The 25,212-nt window shown below is 41.1% G+C and overlaps 1 long non-coding RNA gene across 1 annotated transcript; it reads right to left on the bottom strand.

The window, feature by feature from the left end:
• Window positions 1–23,299, bottom strand: LOC128907563 (uncharacterized). The gene is made up of 4 exons (XR_008465655.1): window positions 23,134–23,299; window positions 15,939–16,078; window positions 9,861–9,948; window positions 1–93 (listed from the first exon to the last, which is right to left on the bottom strand). It is a non-coding gene; the product is annotated as an uncharacterized LOC128907563 (long non-coding RNA).
• Between the last annotated feature and the right edge of the window lie 1,913 nt (window positions 23,300–25,212).

The following is a 25,212-nucleotide window of genomic DNA, read 5'->3' as shown; positions in this document are numbered from 1 at the left end:
TATTGTTCTGGCACCTCTGTTGCTTTTGTAGAGAGTCCCAAGTGTCGTCTCATTTTTGATCTTTGTGTTTACACCGAAGATGATACACTGTAGCTAAAACATAATGGAAATATAAGAAAAAATATTGTCTTATTGTCAGATTCTAATTTTAACATTTCAGAAAAGTGTAATTTGGGACTTCACTGCAATGCTTTTACTGTTTCAGTTTGGAATATGGTTAAAAAACAGTCCTGCTCTCATCAGAGGTCAATAACTGTTTGCACCCATGACCAAATGTTTTATTAATTTTTTTTTTTTTAAAGGCCTATTCTTCTCATCAGATCTTAAAGAACTAGCTAGCTATACATTGTAAACAAAGGAATTCTTCTATATACCACGGAAAGTCTGCTACTTCTTGGATGGTCCTTGAAAAAGGCTTAACAGCATATTGACAAAGGAAGTCAAAATGAGTACGTCAGCTGAAATCAGAAAACTGGAGGGTATCGGTACAATATAATTATTTAAACTGGAATTCCTCCAGAACACTGGGATGATTATAAATCTGGATATTCTTGTAAGTCTTGTAAATGACTGAAACTCAGATGTGATAAATTATTCATCCATACAGTGGGATCATTTTTGAATGCTGCAGTATGAATTGGAGTGCTTACATATTGGAAAGACTTCCACATATCACTTTCCTCTCCTGCATGTCTTTTCTTTTAGCACTGCAGGTGTGCTCCATGTTTTGCAAGCAGAAAATCAAGCCATTGGTGCCCCAAAGGTCTTGTAACTTCAACAGAGAAGATAGGAAATGAAGGCACCAAGGAAAATATGAATGTTCAGGGAAATTTATGGGTTTTGTGGTCTATAATTTGGTTTAGCTATCTTTTGACATGGACAAAGGGGGATCACACTCAGCTATAGCTGCTGATTCCCCTCAGAAATTTTCTAAACTTGAAAGAATTCATGAAAGAAAAAATCAGAGTGAAATTTGCCAAGTCTGACGGTGGCCCATGATAACAAGTTTTGGGAATCAGACTTTTGGGACAAAAAAATCAGAAGAAAGTCACAAACCTCTTTGGTTCATTGGTATAGACATGAACAGCCATTTCCCGTTCCTATGTATGTGTGTACCAGGAAGAGACACTGCTACTTAAGTTTAATGCCACTAGATGTTTTTAAACTATACTAAGGAAAACAAATTTCTAATGCACATATGTACCAAATCAAACAAGTCCACTGAGTTCTTAGTAAAATACATGGACTTCAGTATTGTTTATCTGTGTTGAGTTTAAAGAGACTTCTGAGTGGCTTTGTAGAATAAAAACCAGTAAATTCTATCCAAGCTTCTACCCTTTCTTTATTAAAGATCGCCCACTGAAGTCTTTCAGTGCAGTCTTTCAGGCAGCTGATCTAACGTTATTCTTTGCCAGCCAAGTGTCGTTAGGTGATTTTTTAACACACTGAAATGCATCTATCCCCTTGCCATTCCAATGATTCACTTTGATTTCCATGGAGATTGGCTTGCTTCATGCTATATTGCATGGCAGAGTTATTTCACTTTCCATTGAAGAGAGACAGTGAATCCAACACTGCTCACCCTAACTTAGGGAAACCGTGCCTCATGGCATGGCAAGAACCACTAGCATTACATTTCTCTGTCAGTGACACAAATCAGGAAGTAATCCTACTTACAGTGGTGCAAATAAGAGAGTAAGGTCTATAGATTTTAATATTCACTGAAAAAGATACATCACAAGGCCATACTCCACAAATTACCATTATATAAAATTAATAGTCAAATATTAAGTAAACATTAATTAGTATCTCCACTCCTTCTTATTAAATTGTAATCAGTTAAACATGTAATTCATGTCACAGGAGGCATTATAGGGACAGAAAAGTTGTTTACCTTTCAGTTTTGAAGCTGAGACTCTTAATGAGGGAATTTTGTATGAAATAAACTTTGCCAAGTGAACGCTAAATTCCAGTCATTTTTCAGATATTCCTTACTTCTATTCTTACTGGCTTTTCTAATCATCCTATTAGCATGTATTACTTATTTCTTGGTTCTGTGTAGCTTGTATTTCCTTAAAAATTAAGACAGCCTGTCAGATTTATACCATTCTTTCTGCTTTCCACATCAATAAATTACTACCCCTATAAGCCAAGGATTGTAATTCACAGATATGGAAAATATAAGATTCAGAATAGAATAGGAAGAGGGGCAGTACCGTTGTGCAACTGTACACCATCTTTCCTTCAACAGCAGTCCATTTTCACACCATTTCTGTATGGATAAAGATATAAAGCATTGAAAGCTGAGCAGAAAAGGTGGGGGCGATTTTGTGACCAATTTTCACAGTGCAAAGAAGAAAATGGGACCTAAGTGTCCTTGACCGCTTCTTCTAAATAGTATCTTAAAAATTAAAACCATTTAAAGTTTATTCTCTCTACTGGTTTGAAAGTGGGAGACCCTTAGGAGACACCCTGTTTAAGCAACAGCTACGCAAACAGATTGCACTTGAGTGGAACCAAAGTCAGTGCTTCTTTCCATAACTGTTTCTTGTCATATTCCAAGATGAGCTTTGAAAGATGTTGAAATGGGGCTGACAATGGCTATCACCGAATGCTCTTGATGACTTAAGTATAAGTTCAGTGATCTCATTTCCTGTGCAGTGAATAAGTACATAAATGAAATAAGCAAGATACCAGGAGTGGTATTAAAGTGCTTCTCTGCTGGCAATCTCATAAAGGATGTAAATGATGATTAACCAGACATACACACCGCACCATTCAACTTCCCTAGTGTTTTTCCTTCTGGGTTTGGAGTATTGCACCTCTGTAGGGCACTGTGGGAGAACTGGAGCAGTTCTGTGGAAAGGCAGAGGATTTTAGTCTCCAGGACTGTGATTCAGACACATTTTATAACCACTGAATTCAACATACACATTTAATTTAAAGTAAAAAACGTCCTGAATAGGCCCATTCTAGAACAGCCCTGGATCAGAAAGAAGCAACACTGTGGAGGTTGTGCAGCTGACATGGCCACGGATCCCAGCGAACATCAACTCGCAACTGAAGAAGCCATTGAGAGAGGGGCTTTTGACACAGTTCTGAGCTTAGACCACTTGACTGCACAATTTCTCTTGTAGCTGAACCTCTTTCACAACCTCTCTTTGTCCAAGGAAGCCCACATGACAGTAGCTCCAAACAGAGATTACAATTTAGCAAGAACCCCTGAGTTCATTTATGGGTGTGACATTGTGAAACATGCTGTGAATTATAATTGACAGCACAGATTGTAAAATTATGGCCCTTTCTAATTGCTGTCTCCATGTTCCTTGGCCATGAATTATCATTTCTCAGGAAAATGCATTTCTCATCCTTTAATCTGGAACCACTTTCATGTCCTACACAGGCTCCACTACATGCCAGCAGAGTCTACCTCTTCCATGAGGATGCTGTCTAGATGTCTGTGACTTATGGTCTGGGGTCCTCATGGGACAGATGATACCCAACACTTGAGCCCAGAAATTTATTGTCTGTGCAGAAGTATGACACCAATAAAACTTAATTCAAATTACTCTGATACTTCTCAGTGCTGTTAATAATATAACGTGCTGATAACCAACCTCATAATCCACTTGCAAAACTACATGTTACTAACCAACCACAAAACGCAGTTTTTCCCATTGTAGTATTGCGGGTACTTCACGCCCTGCACACCAACATCTTTGGTTGAGGGAGGAAGGTCTAAAGAAGTTTCACAGGTTTGTGACAAAAACAGCTTGTATGAGTCTAATTTTATCCAATAGTTGCATAAATGAATTTTTAAAACATGATCCATATTCTTAATGTCTAATCCAGGACTGTGTGGTTTCATGCAGGGCTAATCCCATGGAGTAAAAGATGACTTAAAGCCTTGGATCAGAAAACTACTGAATATCAGTTATACCAAAATTATGGTGCCTGAGGAAAGCTAAAATAAATAGAAGAGAATGGCACGCAAGCGAAGAAATAGAAAAGACAGATAAACAGTATGAAAAAGATCTTGTCCAAAACACTGAAATTCCCTAAGATATCATTTAAAGAGTTGGAAAGAGGACTATGTTAGTTGAAGAGGCAGACATTAATTAAAAACTGCAAGTTGGGAAACCCCAAGAGAAAGAGAAGTTATATTTGTACATTGAAGTCAGAAGATAAGGAGAATCATAGCAGAGACACAAAAATGCTGGGGGACACAAAAAAGTGCTTCAGCTACCAGGCAGCTGCTTCTCAGAAACCTGGTCCTGCACTTCATGAAACTGGTGAAAATTTCAACAGAAAGAGCCTGCCAGGGTGGGAAGTCCTCTACCCACACATGCTCCCAGAAGGCACAAGTCTGTGCCCTTCTAGCTTCTTCCACCTCTCTTTGCTTTGTCTGACACAAGGGTTTGCCATCCTGGTGCAGCCCCCCAGCTGAGTCTATGCTCACGTGGACAGGAGCAAGGGCTGCAGCAAGCTGAGCTAGCAGGAGATGTTGGCTCTTCCTAGGTTACTTTGGGATCCACCTCTGCTCCTTCTCTGGCAGAGCAGTGGGACCACCTTGCCTGTTGCCCCTCGGGGGTCCTGCCCCTCTCAGCATTTCCAGGCACATAGGTTTTTCCCTTGTTGTGCTAGATCACATGAAGATTTTGTTGGTCACACATGTAGTGGGACAAGGGATGAGTCCCTTACACAACTACAGCCTGCTTGTATCACTTTGTTTGTATCATAAGGTATCAAATAAATCCTAAATACCTTTATCTATGTTGCACATGCACTTGCTTCAAAAATGACAGAAAATTGCCTCCTGAATCCACTCCAAAGAGCCAAGGGGCACACTCCTATGCTGTCTCTTGATGGCAGAGGTGATGCACTGCCTGTTGCACATGCAGTGTCTTGGAGGACAGACCTCTGAGCCAGCACTGGCCTGAGCACCACCAGCCCTTGCATGCTCACTGCCTCAGGGCTCGCAGCCACAGGATTTGTGCCAGTAGACCCTTTCTCTCTGCCCCATCCCTCCTGTGCTGGGCTGGGGGCATCAGGCAGAAAACCAGTGGGACACAACAAGAAGAGAGGTAGTCTCCCACTTTGGGCACCTGCTGTGCCAAGGAGCTGTGGAAATGCTGCTACAGTGGAGGAAAGTCAGCAAACAGCAGATATGAGGGGCAATCTCCAGATGTTGGGGGAATGTCAGCCTCCCACAACTGGGAAAGCTGCTTAACACCATTAATGACAGAGTCACTCTTTAATGCCTTCTTTTCTCTCTTACTTAATCCTGGCAAAGCAATCAGCAAGTTCAAAGCTGTTACTGAACTCAGACAAGAAGGGGATGATTACAGAGTGCAGTAATATTCTGCGTGTAAACCAAAGCACTTGCCATTATGTAATGCAATGGCACATATGTTACACGCCTTTCGCAGTGTGCTACCCACAGCTAGTGCGAGCCTGCTCAGCCAGGGTGCCTTGGCTCTTCTTCACATGCTAACCTCATATTTCGCCTCTGGAAGTGCTTAGTTGTGTCCCCAAGTGTCATTGCCAGCTAAGGCGGCAGTTATTATGCTCCCTTGGGTTTCTGCTACATTGATGGTCCAAGTCTCCTAAATGACACTTGTAACACATCAAATGAGCCTGTGCTTAAGTTTTAGTTGATGAATTCGACAGACAAATCCATCACTGCTTTTCCCTTGGGTCTTGTGAAATATTATCTGAAGAGATAATCTGCTGTGATAAATAAAACAAAACAAATGAACTCAACAGCTGATTTCACTATTAAAGTCTGAAATCAGAGCTGAGAAAAACTTTATATCTGTTATGAAAGAACATCTCATCAAACCTGACAGATTTTTCCTGTTGTTCATATTTATATGATGAAAACAATCAACACGATATTCTTTTTAAAAGGCAACCAAGAATCTCAGCCCGGCCTCAAGACAAAGCTTTTATTTCCAGATGTTCTTCACTTCGTAACATGAAACATAAGAACACTTGTAACGGGGTCAAGATAAAATTGCATCTAGCCTAGTGTCCTGACTTGGAAAGCAAACAGTAGAGGGTGTTTCAGAAAGTGTGTAGAGAACATAGTGAGTACACCATGGTACTCTGCCTGGGCTAGCCTCCTGGTTTCTGGTCCATTTTCTGCTTACACATCAGCCTTGCACGCTAGGTAAGATTCATAATAATAATAAGATCAGGCATCTTGGATGGGTGGATTAAGTGAAAATTATTTTCCATGAACACTTAAGACACCTGCAAACCTAAAATACATTTTTACTAAAACTGAAGCAGGCAGACAAGATCATTGTCCAACAAAAAACAGATTACTTGAAATGTTAAAAGCTTTCGCTTTCACTACAAATTTTGTGTACTTCTGTACAAAAATATTTACCGTTTGTCTTTTCAATTCAGTATCTGCTTTTCTATTAAATTTACCTTAAAAGATCTATCTTCTTGCCACTTCTCTAAAAATTAAAGGCAAAATCCCTGTTAACCTCAAAGGGAAAACACCCACCCTAAAAACATGCATGATCAGAATATACAGATACATTGATCCAAACTATTGGTCTATGCCCTACTCGGTCTATATTTGTGTGGAAGTAGCTGCGCATTTGAAACAATCATATTAAGTAACTCCAGATTTGTGGCAGCATAATCAGGATCAGGCAGCTTTGCCTAGGTGACTCTAACACGGATACACACCATGAGAACGGGTCCTCTGTCTTTATCCAAAGGGGTCTCTATTTCTAGTATGAGGTTCCACACAGTAGCCTGCATGTACAAGAGAACACTCAAAGACTCTGAAAAAAAGCCGGCCAGGTCTGTTAAAAATACATTGTGAAGATGGACATCTTAGGTTAAAAATACAAAATAAATTTTTAAATGATAAATTGGTCTCTGCTTATGAATTCTATCCTGCTGGAAACAAAAGAAACCACTATGTGCACCTTATGGTAAGGTTTAAATAAATATTAGTTAAAAAAGCAAAAGTGTGGTCTCTTTTATTGCCAATTACAGGTTTACAAAGTTAAACAGGGAAAAGTAATACTGTAGCCAAAACAGACTCCCAGAGAGCCCTCCAGAGTCTTACTTGCTGTTCACTGGACTAACATTAGTTATATTTTCATACCACAAGAATGGGCAGGGAGTATTATTAGGGTTTTGGTAGCTTTATGATCCGCTTCATATTCAAGATATTTTCTTCCAGAAATCTACAAGTTTATGTGCAATCCTTAAGGAATATATCAATGAATTGGAAGAAGCAGTAGTAGTATTTGTGAGCAAAAGAAAAAAAGCAGGCTCAGGGTCAGTCTAGAAGTCAGATATAGCTGTAAAATTTGGTTCAACACATTCAAAGCAAGTTGCTGGCTTTCTGCTCCCTGTGTTCCAGGAAGAGAGCATTCTTTGGCAGGCACTTCATTCAGAGGTTTCAATTTATGGGAAAGAGGCTTGCCTCAAAGAGGTTATTTTTCTTATTTGACCGAAGTTTGGTGTTTTCCATCATTAGAACTTTTTGCCTCAAAAAAAAAAAAAAAAAAGACATTAATTTTCAAGATGTTTCTTTCCATCCAGATACCCAGGAGTTCCTGGGTTTTTGTATTAAAGCACTCCTAGACGAAATTGAAATCTACAAAACAAAGATCTTTAAGATGCCAGAAAATAAAAATATCAACCCTTAACCAGATATGTGTAATCTTTCTGGATGCCCATACTGATCCTGCCGCTGTAGCAACACACCCAGGGGTGCCCAGGTGAGCCAGGGAAGTACGCTGGCTACATTTTGTGTATGGAAGCAAAGGCAACTCTGCTTTGTCCATGGCTGCACAGTGCTTGCAGCAGAATTCACAGATGAACTCACATTTACTGAGTAGTAATCCAGTGCTCTTAATCACAAAAAAAAAGAAAATATAATGGTCTAGATATTCTGATTGAGGAGGCTGTATCTCAGTTTTGCCACTCTTACGTTGTCTGAAGATCTAGCCCAATATATACGCACTGTGAGATTTCCGGAAAATAAAGGGGTTCTTGGCCTATCTGGTTTCCTATCTCAGATTTCAGATGTTTTTTCAAGAAGAGAGATTTTCACTAAAAGAAGTATTGTACATTTTCCAAAGTTAGTGTGCAATAATGCCATGCGTGTAGCAATGGAACATAATTTGACATCAGGGTTTACATGAAGTAAAGTCATCTGCATCACATCTCTTTTGCTATGGAGAAAACACTAAAATGTAATTTGAGGTCAAGATTGTAGGGATTAGGATTACTTCTTTTAAAGTACACTATAAAGATGGAAACTTTAAGTGGGCTTGTAAAATGGAAGAATCCTTATGTCAGGTCATTTTTTCAGCACACTGCCTGTTTTTGCCTAGAAGACTATTTAAAAATTAAGTAAAAGCCCACCGTATTGTACTTTGATGTATGTACCACATGTTCTTTCTTTATTTGCTTATGCTGATTTAGGAATCCCTATGTCTGATCTTCTCACAAACATTCTGGAAAGCAACATGTTATCTCGAATTCTAAGGCAGGATGAGTCTCCCTTAACTTTAAATGTCTACATTATGCATATCTTAGTTTGGTCATGTGGCCCTCTAAATTACGTACTCATTTTGTCTCATCCTTTGAACTAAATTTGATACAGCATGTAGAAGACCTCCAAGCTGGATTTCTTTTTCTCGGAAAGGAGAGAAGACAAGCCTCTAACAATTCACCTGGAGACTTGACAGCATAAAGGGTTAAATAGTCTCAACCATAGAAGGTGTTCAGCAATACCTAAATCCAGACCTCCTCTCTGTGCCTGATTTCTGTATTTGTGGCAATACCACCACTTCCCTGCAGCTTTATTTGCCTCACGGCAATAGTAGCCTCTCTTTTATTTCTGCGGGCTCTGGCTTTGACCGAGCTGACAATAGAGCTGTTTATCTGTATAAGTTCAGGATTTGTTATGGATTTGATATATTCCTTTTTTTTTTTTATTTCATTCAAAGTTTGTGCTTAAATCCAATCCTCTCTGAATAAGAATGAGCAAAGACCGCTGGAGGAAACATCAAGTTGAAATGGAGGGTTGGCGTGGCTTTTCTGCCTCTCTGGCCTGTATTTTCCCAGAGATTCTTTTCTTGGGCATCTCCCCAGTTGCTCTTACTGCATTGTCTGAGGGTAACTTTAATGGGTTTCTACATCCAGTTCCTCTGTTAGGTGTCATGACCCTCATTTTTTCAGCAGTGAGAACTGAAGGACTGAAATTCCAGGTTATAGGTAAATCTGTCTCGAGGGCAAGGAACTGAACAAGTCCCCAAGGAAGGCAAATGGCTGCATTGGGTCCCCTTGTCTAAACTAATCAGGATCAGAAGCCTGGACTGCACAGGGGTCAGTACATCATCTAGGTACTATGTAGTAACGGGACCGCTTCTATAAAGAAAAAGAACACTGAAAATAGGATTTCATAAAATTTCGCTCTGGTGAACTGCTTTCACATGATCAGAGAAGCTCCCCAGGTGGTGGACTAAGTGGCAAGTTTCTAGACTTTCACACTAGTCTGAAAACTCCCCATCTGGCAAAGGAGCAGAGACATCTGCTAAAAATGAGAAATTCTTATTAGCTGAGTTCAGGGTAGAGAAGCCTGCAGCTAATCAATGACACCACTACCACCATCATCACCCAGAGCTGCCAGTGCAGCCCAGATGAATTCAGAGTCATGATAACAGAGCTAAACACTGAGAACAAAAAAGGTTAGAGACGTTAGGAATCACAGGTCAAAGACTAAGTAGAGGTCAATCTAGTCATAATTAAGGAGGCTGAGTAACGAGAAACAGAAAAACTCTGTATTATGCAAATTAAAAGTACATGAAGCTCATTACCTCTTTTTACCCTCAACCATGCCAGTGAACTGGAATAAAACAACAATCCTACTACTGAGGATTCTGTCTCTGGGTCTTGTAGTCACACCTGTTGAAAGGGAGAACAATGTACAGCTGTATCAGAAAACTCCAACAACTTGAACAGGTGAAAACTTCTAGCACATCTAGTCATTTGTGCTTCAGCGTAAATGATTATTCAAGGTGTAACACAGTAGTAGAGCTATTCTTACGTGCACACACGTATCAGTAAGAAGCAGGAGAGAGATTTTGAATCTGCTGTCATTATCATTTTTGCCAGAAGCTGCGCATAAAGAGATGTTTTAAATAGTTGAGAGAGAATCAAGCACAGAATAGTTCAGAACATGTTTTTCAGTTGTATTTAAGAACCTAATTATTTTTTTACATCTTATCTGACTGACTCCGCAGAGAGCTTTTTCCACGAAACTAAGTCATTCCCTTGTGTACTAGAAAACAAGACAACACAGAACTCTGCTGGTGCCTGAGAGTTAAAAGATGAAAACTAATTTGGAAAAAACTCCGTAATGAATGTGCAGAAGAACGAAACTGGTATCTAAACTGTCTTGCACTTCCACAACCCACTGTGTGAGTAACAAGGGCAAGGGCACCTCATTAGCACTATTAAAACACTGCTGTTTTTACTTCAGGCTGTCATGGCATGCTAGCGTAAACTGAGAATGAGGCCAGAATCAAGCCCAATTTTTTTATACAATCTCTGAATTGATCCATCTGTATTTTAGTCATTACTTACTTGCATTGTCTTCTAAAACTCATCACTGCCAATAAGCATGGCTTATAACTTCTAAGGATACAAATATTTATTATCTCTAGTCCCAACACATTACATATATTCCTTTTGGACTGCTCTGACAGGGAGAAGTAAAATGCTTTCTTTATGCCTTTGAAATGAGATTGAAAATGTCCTTTTAAATACATTTTTTAGGGCAGGGAGGACCAAGACAGAAAACCTGTGGGATCTATTCAGTAGGCAGAGTCCATGGCTGAAGCATTACACCTTCCTTCCCTGGTACCTTAGAGCTCCCATGGGACAGTCGGTAATCCCCTGTTTGGCACTGAGTGTCCCAAGATCCTGGAAACGCCTTGAGGCTCAACAACAGTCACTGGAAACTCAGACTTGTCAGGGCACATTTTTGCTTCAGAGCAGCCTTGATGCTGAGAAACTCAACCCAAGTCTGACAAGGTTTAGCCTTTCACCAGGGCTAACCAGTATGAATGCTGCCCCAGCTCAGTATGGCTTTCCAGAGCCTCATATACTTCTGACCAGGGCTGGCCCGTGCTGAGGGGACATACAGGCCAGCGTGGAGTTCCACAGGTCACTCACAGGGCCACACTGCTCTTTGCCCCTTGTCCAGGCCCTGCCTCACATTTCGAGCACCTCATTTAAAAATAAATAAAGACTGACTAAATCGGTTTTGCTTTCTCATAATGACACATGCATGATTACGTGCCTGGCAGATTTTCACTGGATACAACACAGAGGGAGTGAAATGTGTAAGAGCTTTTTCCTACTGTGCGTATGATGAGGTATTACAACATTAGGATGCTCAGTCGAAAGCAAGGCTCTGGTTCAAAGGAAATACAGGTGGTTTCGATTGTTTCTGTAGACCAGAATGCCTACTTAATAAGAACAAGCAAGTACATGCAGGATTCAGAGGATCAACAAACTGTTCTCATTAAAGGCTTTCCACCACAGTGTGCTTACAGACACATGCACACAAGATTGAATAAATGTCACAACATAAAAATGTGGGCTATCAGCTATCGTATTTTAGTTCACCCAGGGATAATTGACCAAGCAGTGCATTTTTTAGTGATGTAATATAAGAAAACTACCTCCTAATTGGCAATGGTAAGTAAGTAATATGACAAGAAAGAATAATGCACAGTGTAGAGGCAATTCAGAGTATGTATTCTATTTACCAGGCCACCATGGAGGTTGATTACTTTGGTCAGCCATTTTTCTATAGTTTCAGTACAGCTGGTTAAGTAGTAAAAGGTTCTTACTTTTCCACAGCTGCCACCTGCATGGAGTACCATAGACACTTCTTAACTGGCATCTATTCTTACTGAAAATAAATGTACTGACTACAAAGTGGTCCTGATTATAGGAGATTAGAAGGAATATATTGTTTGGAAGCTGTATTGTGTTTAATATCTCTGACAATGACCCGGAGCGGGTGATGGAGAGCACCCTCATGAAGCCTGCAGATGATACTAAAGTGGGGAGAATAGTTGATACGCTTGAGGGCAGGGCTACCATACAGAAGGACAGAAATGGGCTGGAGGAACGGGCCAATGTGAGCTTTATGAAATTCAAGGAGAGCATATGCAGGGTCCCACACCACAGAAGAATGAGACCCTTGCGGAAGTACAGGCTAGGGACTAGATGTGAAGCAGCTGTGCTGAAAGGGGGATGGGAGTCTTGGCAGAGCACAAGCAGGGTGCCCTGGCAGCAAAGACAGGCCAGCATCCTGGGCTTTATCAACAGTATCGCAGCCAGTTACTGTGGGAAGGGGTTATTTCCTTCTACTCAGCCCTTCTAAGGCACCATATAGAACAGTGCATCCAGTGTTAGGGCCACCAGAAGAAAGACTTCAATAAACCGTCCATGAGGACATTCAACATGCAGAACAGATTGCCCAGAGAGGTTGTGCAGTCTTCATCCTTGAAGGTTTTCAGCTGGATGAAGCCCTGGTCTGACCTAATACCTGACCCTGACTTTCTGTGAGCAGGAGGTTGGACTACAAATCTCCTGAGGGCTCTTCCAGCTTGATGTGTTGTATGATTCTGCAATTCTGTAAATTATTCGCTGGGAGAATAATTTCTTTCAACCCATCTAAAAAGAATAATGCCAAAAAAAATGAATGTTTAACTGATCTCTGGGTCCACTAGAATAAAAGAACAAGAGAGTGGAAGATGAAATACAAAGCAAGGAGGTATCAGTTCTAAGCATCAATACAACATTGTCTGCCGTTTCTGCATGTTCTATTTGTGATGCATTGCAAATGAGAAGTGGTAGTCTAACCTGTTCTTTAACACATTTAAATGAAGAAAATCCATGGTGTCCTTGAGTAACATGCCCACAGACTCAACTGTCTTCACCATTAAAGTCTTCTCCTTAATCTCTAACCTAAATATTTTTCCTGCAAATTTAGTCAATTTTCTGTCCTATCCACAGTAGACATGGGGACAGATTGTTCCTTTTCTTTTTGCCTTTTGCATCTTTGGAGATTGTTATAAGGTCTTTAGGTTATCCAACCCAATTCTTCCAAAGTTTCCTCTTAATTCATAGTTCTAGACCTCTAAAATATTTTCCTTGTCTTTCTTTCCACTTTGTCTGGTTCGTCTGTCTTGAAACATGGCATTGGGCTTTTACCAGTATTGAGTAGTGAGAAAAGATTATTTCATTTGTCTGGTAGTCTACACATCTATTCTTATTTTCCAGCACAACACTTGATTTTTCTAATGTGGTGTCTCTCTACGAGAGTTGTCAAATAGCAAGACACGGCAGACAAAGTTGGAAGAAATACACAGGAGGCAAGTCTGAAATTATCTTTTTGCTATATTTGGACTGGGTCTAATATCTTTTAGCCAGGATGAGGTTAAATAACATAGGGAAGGCCCCCAACTCATTCCTCTCCCCACTCTGGCTTCTAGCTGTGGAGTCCCACCTATTGCCTTTGCTGCCACACTTTAACTGCCCAGTAAGCCAGTTCAACTCAGAAATCCAGCAGGTGTTATTTGCATTATTTATGTTAATATTATATATTATATATATATTTATATATTATATTATAATAAATATTATTTATGTTAGTTTTCTTCTGTCTAAACAAGTATACTAACTTCCTGTGGAGCCTGAATCAGAATAAAAGATGAGCAAGAACATGAAGGGGAGAGAGATGGAAATGGAATATGACAGTTTTGTCTTAATCTCTATGGCAAACAGTTCATGTCCCCTTTCAACATTTTTGGAGTGGAAGGCTTCCAGTAAATGCTCATTCAGCCTCACAACACCCCTGTAAAGCAAGTCTTATCGTCTTTAACAGATGAGTAAAGCAAAGTCCAGAAAGAAATAGTCTTCCTCAAGGAAATTAAGCAAGGTAGGAGGACAGCTAGAAGTAGGGCTAAGCTCAAAGCCTCTTGCTTAATCTACTTACTTCTCCCTTTATCTCCATGGCCTGCTTCTCATGCCACTGCTACTCCGCAAGTTTACAACAGCTAAGGCTTTGAATGTTTTAGATATCGCTACTAGAAATAATGTCCCTACCAAAAGATATGCCAATAATACAGATTTTGTCAAAGCTGGGCAGAAGGGATTAAGGGATACATCTAATAAAAGGAGTAAGTATTTAAAATCTAGGAGATGTGATATGTTTTATGTTTATGGCCTCCATAACAGAATTCCCATGTGATGGGCAATACATGGCAGCTTTCAACACAGGGCAAGCTAAACAAAACGGGATCAGAAACTGAAGTACTTTAGGTAGTGATCTGTTCAATGTCAATACACTGAGTTAACAGCCGCCTAAAACTACTCATCAATCTCTCTTGGATGATTTCTGCCTTTTATTTAATACTTGTTTGATGTAAAATACATTAAAAGTCCCTGGAACCCAGAAAAAAATCCATGGCTCCATCCTCCTTTCTGATCACCTCAAGTCACAAAATCACGCTGTCATGCTGGTCTAGTGAAATATTGTCACATTAACACTGCTTCGGGACAAGATGAAGGACTTGTGTCCAGCTTGGCCTGGTCAGTAAGATGCCCTCAGAAGCAGTGTGATGAGGGGAGACTGAGAGAATTAAAACTGAACTTCTTGCATTAATGTTATCCCTATCACATTATTGAAAAATGAAATAAGAAAGCAAATATGAAAGCAAGGGAGGGGAGTTTTCCTGTTGCCGCATTAAAAATAGTACTTTCCATAAGCATTTTGTGAGCAGCGCAAGCTTCCCAAAGACCTTAGCTAAAGTGTCTGTTTTGAGGATCCTCTTCAGGTGAAGGCATAAGCATAGTGCAAAGCTGTGCCACCCTCTTGAGACTGGAAAAGTTGTGAACAGGAGCAGAGAAGCACCTCAAGATGCCAGGGGAAACGTAAAGCCAAAAAGTCAGAAAGTCAGGGAGAGACAGACCTATGTATCAGGAGGATTTAAGCACCCAGATGATGTCAAGTCTCTCATTTCAAAACCTATGACCCGATTGAGCAGGGACTGCACTCCGTACCCGTTCTGTATGCTTTTCCTCCAAAGAAGAAATAGTGCATAGGTCATTGATCCCAAATTGCCCAGCTTGGGTCTCTGACCAGAGCTTACCCCAACTCCTTTACAGCCTGCACACCCAGGATTTTCTTCTTGGAAAGCATGATGTGGGAGGGGAGCTGGCAAACAGCACTGTCTCAGTGCAACACAGGGTCAGGATGCTACCTGGACGTGTACCCATCCTTGAAGCTCTGAATCCTTCTCAAGTCCATCAGTTCCTCAGATACAATCTTAGTCTGAATTTGAACACCGTTTTCTCCTTTGCGATTTCATTTTATGAGTGAAAACCTTACCTTCTTGCAGTTGATCATTATTTTGATACCAGGAATACATGCATCTCAGCAATATTTATTCTTGATAAAAAGGATATAAAGAACTCTGCAAATACATTTACTGTCTAGAAAATTGTATGGGCAAAGCTGGATATACACCTAAAGGCTGATCCTGCAAGAACTTCACATACAAAAACCACATTTAACGCAGGCTGTGTTTTGCAGGTTGACTATGAATGCACCCAGAGCTCCCTCTTGGCAAGGCAGAAGTATTTTTAATTGTCATGGTAGGTGATCCTAACAAGTACAAAAGTCAATAATGTAAAATTGTATGTAGTCTTGCAGGTACAGTTTCACTGAGAATCAGCCAAATGCACGGGTATTATAGATGCGTGTAAGAAATATCAGCAAAATATACCTCATTTTATACAAAGGATGAATTTTGGCAAAACTACAAAGGGGCAGCAAGGATTTGAGTGCGCACGCTTACTGCATGTATACTTACGGATGCTGCTAAGAGGGCCATACTGGAAACTTTTTGGGCCTGATCCTATGAAGCCGGTTTCAAGTCCTGTTAGTGTTCGTGAGCAGCACAGGTTGTCAGAAACTTGCAGGATTTACACGTTAGCCTCCATGCAATGGTACCTGCAAAGACACATAGGAGGCCTGCTTACCAAGTGATTGTAAAGCCGCCATTTCAAATCTAGTTGGAAGCCACTCATCTCTACAAACTGTTTGCCCATCCCCAAATAAAAGGATGCAAAAAGATTATTACATGGGTTTGATTCGTTTTTTCCTTGGGGTCAAATATAAAGGGTGATCCAAGTAACCCCCTTTTTCCTACCCAGATGCTGTAGAGGTAGCTGAAGCCACAGCAGTGTGAAGGCTGGGTGACAGCCCTTACAGGTTTGGGGGGGCTTGTTACACTTTGTTCAGACATCGTTCCAACACCGGGAATATTGGGGAGGTGGGTTTGACACTGAACTGCTACCACCGTGTAAGAGGAATCCCACTGCCGCGGCCAGACCCACCAGCTGTAGCCAAGGTTCCAGTACCAGAGCCTCAGCCTAAGCTCCTAGCTACAGAGACAACCCCATAACTGCTGAGGTATAAATCCCAGATTTATAAGAACTAAATCTATGCTTTAAAAAAAAAAAAAAAGAAATCTTTTTTTTTCCACTCTTAAAATTCTGCTTCTACTAACCAAGCTAAATCTGACATAAATATCCTGGACAAATGTGTGGCTCTGGAAATACTGAAATCCTGGCCCCGTTACATGGTTGCTGGGATTCCTGCCATTCGCTAAAAAGTTAAGTTGGGAAACACTTTGTCCAATTACTAAAAAACAATGAAGATATAAAGGGATTATAACCTAAAAACAGAGGTGTTGAAAGAAAGAAAACATACCCACGTAATAAACAATATTGATTTAATTAAGGCAGCAGAGAAAAATGTTCACAAGCTTGGATGCCCCTGGTGCGTGTGTGTGCGGGGGCGGGGAGGGCGGCAGGTGTGTGTGCAAACGTACGTGCTCTTCTTGGGACTGGCTTCTGCCAGAGTCCAAACAGGGGTGTTGGAGACATGAGGGACATAAACATCAGCTCCTCTGCTCAAACATCAGCTCCTCTGCTCTAAAGCAGCTGCAGAGCACAGTACTGGCATGGACCCTTCTGAGCATTCATGGCCTAGACCCCACCCGTGGAAACCATTGCTCCTTGTGTATGGGAAGATGGACACTGAGATGGTCTTTCATGCTCTGAGCTTCTGAACCCTGCAGGAGATCCGAACCAGTGAACCACACTGCGTTTTTTTGTGAAGAGAGTAATTTATTGAGCTCCGTCCTGGAAGAAACCACAAGACGTTCTGAAGGGCTAAATTCAACAGCTAAAAATATTCCTCCAGAATTGGATGCAAGGAGAAAGGCTTCAAGATTTAGACAGATGCGTGTTTCCAAGGGCAGTATTTTGTTCTTCAGCTCTCAGAAAGTAGTATTTTAGTACTGTTGGTAATTGGAACAAAGACAAATTCAGCTCCCAGTGCATAATGTCCAAATGACCACAGAACATTCCCTGGTTGTCCTTTTCAGGTGATAAGCAACGTCAATAACGTGTTTGGTAGTTCTCGTTTCTCTGACAGGAACCTCCAGAATGCTTGTGAGTGATGTGTGCTGGAAAGGCAAATAAACTAACAGATACATCAGCTGAATATGAAGTGATCTGGAGAGAGCAAGCAGGAGCAAGAGGAAAGAGAAGGAGGGGAACTTCATGTGTGTTTAACTTAGAAAATATGTGACCACATACAAAGCCCTGTGATTCTTTTCCTTTGCCTGATGGTTTCTGAGCCTCTTGGGAATACCTGCGCCACGTTTTGAAGCTTTTCTTTCACACACACAGAGTCTAGAAACTTACTTTAAAACAAGCTGCACAAATTTTTAGATTATCATATACTCTAATATCGCAATAGGGGATCTAAACAGATTGCCAAGTATCTTGGGATTCCAAACAAGGTGAGTTGGTACAGCCCATGTGAAAGGCAGCCACCTAACATCACAGTAGAAGGAGACCGTAATGACAACCATCTTATTTAAGTGATGCCAGAAAATCCAAGCAACTACTCTCAACATCAGATATTTTAGGGACCTTTGCACCATGCTCTCGATTTTTTGGCTGGTCACTTTCTAGATGATTCAGTTCCTGTTGCCGTGAAAGTATGCTGAAAACCACAGAAATAGCTGTTAATCTTTGGGAATGCTGAAGTCTTAAGCATCTCAAAGCTCCCAAATGAATTTCAAGAAGCCTGAGCCTTTTCTCATAGGAGTTCTCTGATTTTTGTTTCTAGGAAAGAACAGTTATAGACACCACTCAAAAAAGACTAGAAAAGCAGACATAAAGTTGCAATGTAGTTCAACTGTGAGCTGAATAGGTCTGAATTGGGAATAGGGCTTTTGTTACTACAGAATCCGCAAACACACTGCTAACTATTAGCTGTTAGGAAGATCTTCCATGCACGGAAAGTTAGGAGCTCAGGCTGCAGGGCGAGATCTATGTTCAGTGCCCTGAACAGAGCTGTGATTGTTCAGTAGCCACCCCACTACAATTTAGGGTAACTACAGAGAGGAGCCTGATATAGAGGACCAGGAGCCTGGGTTTTCCACAGGCAAAAGGTCCGCATGGCACATCTCCACATGCCAGAGAGATGTGTGCAAATACGATACTACAAAATCAATGCCAATCACTTTTTCCTGTACAACAAAAGCAATCTCTCAGTAAGACTGAGGGAATTAAGAGTTTACTGTACCTTTTTCTACTGCAGAAGAAATAGAACCCTAGCAAGGTTCGTTTGTCGGGAGTTTTGTGGGATTTTTTTGTACTGTCCAGATCTGATCACACATTAATTTTGTTTCAAGGGACTTTTTTTTCAGATAAGCCAATGCTCAAGAACCACAAGGGGACAGACTTTCAGAAACAGGTTTTCTTGTTTAAATAGCTAAATGAAATGGCTAGGTAGGTTCACGCTTAAACATCTAGCTACTCTATTTATGTGACACCTTGCTGAAATTTGAAATTTTTTCCGCTGACTGGGACAATTTTGTCCCTGACACTCTGGAAAACTGCCCACTGAATTTCTTACTTAAGGGAAAGTTGATTACTTTGCTTTAGGATTACTTTGGTTTAGGAACACACTTTCTACTATTTTGGTCATTGTCTGTTTCTTCCACTACAGTATCACAAACAACCAAAGATATTAATATCTTTCAAACTTGGTGAGAGAAAGTAGAAGAAAAAAAAAAGCGGTAAGAAGAATTACATAGGTATATGTTCTGCACAGGGCATAAGCATATCTGCATATGCTGCACCCTGCAACAGTTGTGCTTGATGCCATGAAGCTTCCAAGTGTTACCAAAGCACAAATATTATGGTAATAATCCACTAATGTATTAATTGCTTGTAGGCTTGCTTGCTTCCACAGAGCCATTTAAGGCGGAGGGACCTCGGAAGGTCGTTAGTCTGACTGCTTCCTCAGAATATCCTTTTCATGCCATGTCATGATAGGCTTTAGTTTACAAGCCTCTGTGTACTTTTCTCTTTTCGTTATTGTCATTTTCTTTCCTTCAGAAGCCCTGCATTATGGCCTATCACTCTTCATCCATATCTTTACTGCACTGATAGTCACATCCCATTTCACTGATTTTTTTGCCTTTTCCTGTGTCCAGCTACTTTTTCATCTATATTCTCACCTCTGAGGCTCCACTGATGGACCCTCTTCCTTTGCACGCTTTCACTGCTCTGTTGCCTTTCTCCAGTTCCCTCAGATTTCACTATGTATGACTTGTTTGTCAGTGCAGGAATATATTCCTGTTACTCTTAATCACACTCCACTTCCAAAGACTCTTCTTTATCTAGAAGAGATTGATCTGATTTTATTCCATCAGAAGAAAATCTGGCTGGCGGGTACACGTCTTCTTTTAACAAACAAAACAAATTCACCAGGTTCACCATAAGCACATGCCCAAAGCAAGCATTGTTAAAAAGTAAGGAGAATTTTAAAGAGAGGGGGGAAATGAAGGCAGCCAGGGAAAACACAGCTTCTGAATTTTGCAGCAATTTATTCTCCAGTGCTCCCTTCTCCCAAACCACCTTGATCAAAGAATCAGTACACAGTTTGCACTGTGCTGGGTCAATAGTAGCAAAGATCCAGCTGTGCCTGGCATGCAGGTGTTTGGGTTATGTGTTGCCAGATACAGGTGGACTGATATGATGTTGTTTTTTTCTTCCATGCAGGATGGAAGGTGAGAGAATGGAACGGGGCTGGGCATGTTCTGCACTGCAAATCTCATGGTCCACTGGCATTGCAATCCCCCCTAAAAGACCCAGTGCTGTATTCAGAGCCCCTTTCATATTTCCCTGCGTGACCATGAGTGCTGGACAATCTGACACTTTTCCACTGCTCGGAAGTTACCTCTGAAGTGCAGTTCACTTTGGGTGGGATTAGGTGGGCACAAAACTTGTGCTTGCTACCACAAATCCTTTTGAAACACGGCCTCGCTTCTGTAGCCCTTCTCAGGCACTTACCAGTTCAGGAAGAGCAGGTCAGGTCACTATGGGCAGGGGCTCCACACAGCACACGTCTCAGGAAGTAACTATTGTCCCAAATCACATTCTGCTGCCTGGATTTTTCCTGTGTTTTTAGTTTAAATGACAGCAGAAAACTCCTCCTGAGTTCCTCCTGCCTTATCATATCTCACCAACGCATTAGAAACTGACTGTATCTGAGGGCTTCCAGCTGTTAGCTTTGATGATAGGCCTAAATCTCTTCACTGACTTTAGCCGTCTCAACTTGAAATGTTTTTGTGGTTTTCTGTGGTTGAAGGAAGTTAGTGAAACCTTCCTGGTGCAGCTGTTACTATGAGTTAATAAAACATCTCTGCACCTCTCCATTAACATCTCCTCTGAACGTTGCTGCAATAACAAGCCCCCACCCAAGGATTCCTATTCTGCTTCTTCAGAAATTAAGGTGTCACAGCTGATAAATTAGCAATTAGCAAAAGGGCTTAATTCAGAATTCGCTGAGGTGTGATCTGTGCGTTTACATGAAGAGGGGCAACGTATCTTTGGCATTTGGCACTGGAAATGTATGAAAGTCTCTCCAAAGGTGATTCTGTTTCCAAAAAAAAATACTCTGTGACAACTTTCAGCAGTTGCTCTTAGGATGATAGAATAGGGTAACACAATTATACACACCGACATCACCGTTATCAGTGCCTGATTCAATATGTTTGTATTTCTTGGAATACAGAACAAGCAGAAGCTTCCTGTTCTTAGCAGGTGTGGAGTGGCACTCTTCAAACGAATGCCATTATCTCCCACTGTGTGTTGGGGCAACTTCCACACATCATCTTTTTTCCCTTCCAGCTCATTTTTTCCCATTTTCATTCCCTGCTCCTTCTCCTTTACTCCCACAGAGGGACGGAGAATGTTGGCAGCCCCCTTCACACCCTGTCTCCTCGCAGCTCTCCAGCAGAAAGGGCAACCTCATGGAGTCAACTGTGTTTAGCTATTTAGCATACAAAGGCCAAAGTAGTAAAGCTGTGGTAGGGGCACAGTTTTCAAGATCAAATCTGCTGTTTGTATGCTGCATTGCCAGCACTTTTATTGCAATTAATGCTTTTCTGCAGTCAGGTGGTTTTGATTAGCCAGAAAAGAGAGATTCCAGGTGAAGATTTTATAAATGTGTTGACAAATGCCAACATTTTTTATTCAAGTTATGATTGAAATGATTGTAACCTCCTAGGGAAAATGCTAGGAATGCTCTTGATGTGGTCAGGAGGGGGAAAAAAAGGCTGTGTGTGCCAGAATGAACTCTTTGATTCTTCAGAAAAACTGTACAACAAGCCAGAATGTAGTTTTTTCATACACGTGTTGTGGATATGCGGCTTAGTACAGTGTACTGTGTACACAGGTTTATAACTGAACCACAGAGGTGCCATTCTGATCCAGGTTACAGGTTGAACTAAATTATTAAGTTCAACCACTTTCCACAGCCTGAAGCCCAAATCCTAGCCTTCTGATATAGATACTGTTTCCTATTATCTGCAGGTTCTTCTTCTCGTCATTACCAGTGTACCAAGCAACACAACTGACACTTGCCATACGCTTCTTCTATCACCTTCCCCTTAGGAGACATGTATGCCTGTCTTTATGGTTGCATTGCACAAGGTGACAAAGAATGATGCCTTTCATTTAGAGCAGATAGTCGCATGGTTTCTGACAGCCCTGAGGTCTTGTTTTTACTTGCAGGTCTAGTCAAGATCCCTGTCTTGCATTACACTACCTGCAACCACTGCATATGCTACTGAGAGTGGGTGTGTCATTTAGGTCAGCTAATAACCGAGGCTGTTCCCTGAACTGGCTCACAGAGGAAGCTCTAACTGTGAAATTGCCCCAATACATATACAGTAACGGTAACATGAATCCCAACCTGACTTACCTATAGTGAAGGAGTGCCACTGCGGTCTCAGAAAGTTGTTTGGCAGCTCCAGTAAGTTAAAGAAACAGCAGACTAAGGATTTATATGCAGGTTGCCACCAAAACAGGGAAGGATTCCTTCCCTAATCCAAAAGAGCTCCCTCATTTTGTCTTCTTCTACACTGATTTCTATGCTTCTATATACTTTTTTTAGTGTGGCACCCACAGTTCAGAAAGTCAGTATTTGGCTGACTAACCCTTCTTTACACTGGGATTGTGTCATCAGTAATGGTTATGTTTTAAGAGTGCAGGATTTTCAGGCCAAGGAGTTTCACAAAGAGCAAGAGCTTCTGTTGCATCCAGGGCTCCCAGGTGAAGGGACTTGCGCTGCAAGTACCAAGCAGCGTACAGCAGAGAGGTCTGTGCTGAGCCCCCACATCCCCCTTGCCATTGGCCAGTGCTGGCATCTGTCACACCACATGTCCCTAGAAAACCTGTGAGATTCCAGCTCTGTACCATAACACATTTCCATTAGCAGTTGAGAGAGGTAATCTATTTTACAATTACCACAACCCAGCAATCCTACCAGCTCAGTAACCTGCTTATGTGCACTTTCACAATCTTTCTATTAATAAACTAAGCCATGAAACAGCAGATTACTTTCTGTACATGAACACCTAACCTAATAAGAAGGAAGGGAACATGTTCTAAAATTAGACAGAATACGACACTTACCACTGCAAGGCCATTGAAGTGGCCCATGTTATGAAGCTCTGGTGCTTCTCAGTGGCGTTCTCAGTGGCTTCTCAGTGCTCATTTGTCTTCAGCACACACACATGTTTCAGTACAGCCAGAGAATTAGGTCTGTTACTGCCAGAGCTCAGTTGAAGTCAGTATGGATGCTGCTGTACAAAGAACAAAAAATTAATGATTTTAAAACTAAACACCAACCCCCATTAATTGCAAGCTGTCTTGAAACAATAGGGAAAAATTAGTAAATTATTTGTCAGTAGAAATGCAAAAGAATAAAATCACTATGGAAAGAATTTTTACTTTCAAAAGCAGACAGACACTCTGTTGTGGTTTTAAAGGAGAAGGGAGGAAATGTTGGTTTGGCCCATTTTGATCTCTAAAGGCTTGTAAATCAGTGATAATAAGCTTTCCTAGTCTAGCCTGGGAGAGGCTGTCCTGGAGTGATTCGCATTTCAAAGAGCTCAGGATAAACAGTGCGCAGCTCCCCATTGTGTTCCTGTGGAGTAAGCAGGACAGTACAAATTGGGGAAAACTGCTATTCAGGGTGGACCAAATCTTCCACCAACCTCAAAGCCAGCACAATTAGTACAGTGGAGCTCAGATGCTTTCATATTCCAGCCAAAATCACTCCCTTGTTAAACTCTGGTAACTAAACAGAGGATAAATAAATAAAGGCAAAGGATGACTGTTCCCTTGGTTTTGTGACTGGGTTGTGCCACAGGCTCGACTTCCTCCAGAACTGTCCAGGGCTTTGTCTTTTAGACAAAGTCTGTTTATTTTGTTGAATTCTGCAGAAGGACATTGGTCCTGAGAAAACAGAAGATATTTACGGTAAATATAATTCATCTACAAAAGGTAAGTGCCCCAAACCCTTTGTGTCAGGTGAAAGGCCATAAAGAAAGTTGTCCCAAAGTCAGTCTCACAGCACAAGCAAGACAAAAGGCAGTGAAGCTCCAGGGCTCACAATAACGGTCATGGAGAAGGGACCATAGGGCAGCAATATCAACTGTTGTGGCAACTCCAAGCAACACTGCACCATGTAGGACAGACCAGAAATACTTAAGTCCTATGTATGGAGGACAGTTTTCCAGTATAGCATAACGACTGCATTTATACAAGTGAGTAAGTATATAATATCCATTCTTTTCTCACAAAATCTCAGTTCTAATACAGCAGGAGGCTCAAGTGAGTCGCCAGTTGAGAGTAAAAAAAAAAATCCATTTGTATCAGTACAACAGATAATTAACAAAAAGCCAGAGACTTTCTATTGGATTAGCCGAGAATAGAGAACAAAATCTCACAGAGTTTTGCAAACTAGACAGACACAGCAGAATTTGAAAGGCAGCCAGCTGGCATTAAAATTGCTACAGAGTAGCAGATCTGGGCAAAACAAACTAAATGGTATAAACTCTCCGTCATGAAAGTACAGGGGTTTTAGCACCCCTGGAGTGCCCATGTTATTCCAGGGACAGTAAAGGTGCATGTACCCAGCGGCCTGCAAAGGCTGCAGAGCTAGTGCTGACTTACAAACTGTAGAGGTTTATTACTTCACTGTCCCTGTGCGGGTCTAGACTTTGCTGTATAGATCTCAACACCATACTGGACGGCGCAGACTCGACATGTCCTACACTGTACATCTACTCATACCGTATCTTTGCCTGAAATACCTGACCAGCTTACTCAAATCTTTTCAGTAGGATCTGGAAAACTGACGTGATCAAAAAATCAACCAATACAAAACAGATGTCATGGTAGCAAATAGGTGAAGACACCAAGGAAGTGGTGGGTCATTGGCAATCAAAGGCTGTGATTTTGCATTTTGTGTTTGGTCTGCAGGCAGCAAAAATAGAGTACCTTGGAAAGAATGAAACTCTCGCCTTCCCTCTTATTTATGTTAAGGTAGTGCCTAGAGACTACAGTCAGCATTGAAGCTCAGTTGTGCTAGACGTTCCACAAACATAGTTCTCACTAATCCCCCAGCTGAAAATAATTTGAAATCCAACCAAAAATACAAAACAGAGAGAGGAGAAACAAAGAGGCAGAGATGGAAGGACTTGGCAG

This window comes from Rissa tridactyla, chromosome 3, assembly GCF_028500815.1.
Source record: "Rissa tridactyla isolate bRisTri1 chromosome 3, bRisTri1.patW.cur.20221130, whole genome shotgun sequence".
Taxonomy (NCBI): Eukaryota; Metazoa; Chordata; class Aves; order Charadriiformes; family Laridae; genus Rissa; species Rissa tridactyla.
The sequence above is the reverse complement of the archived record's forward strand: the minus strand, read 5'-3'. Positions and strand labels throughout refer to the sequence as shown.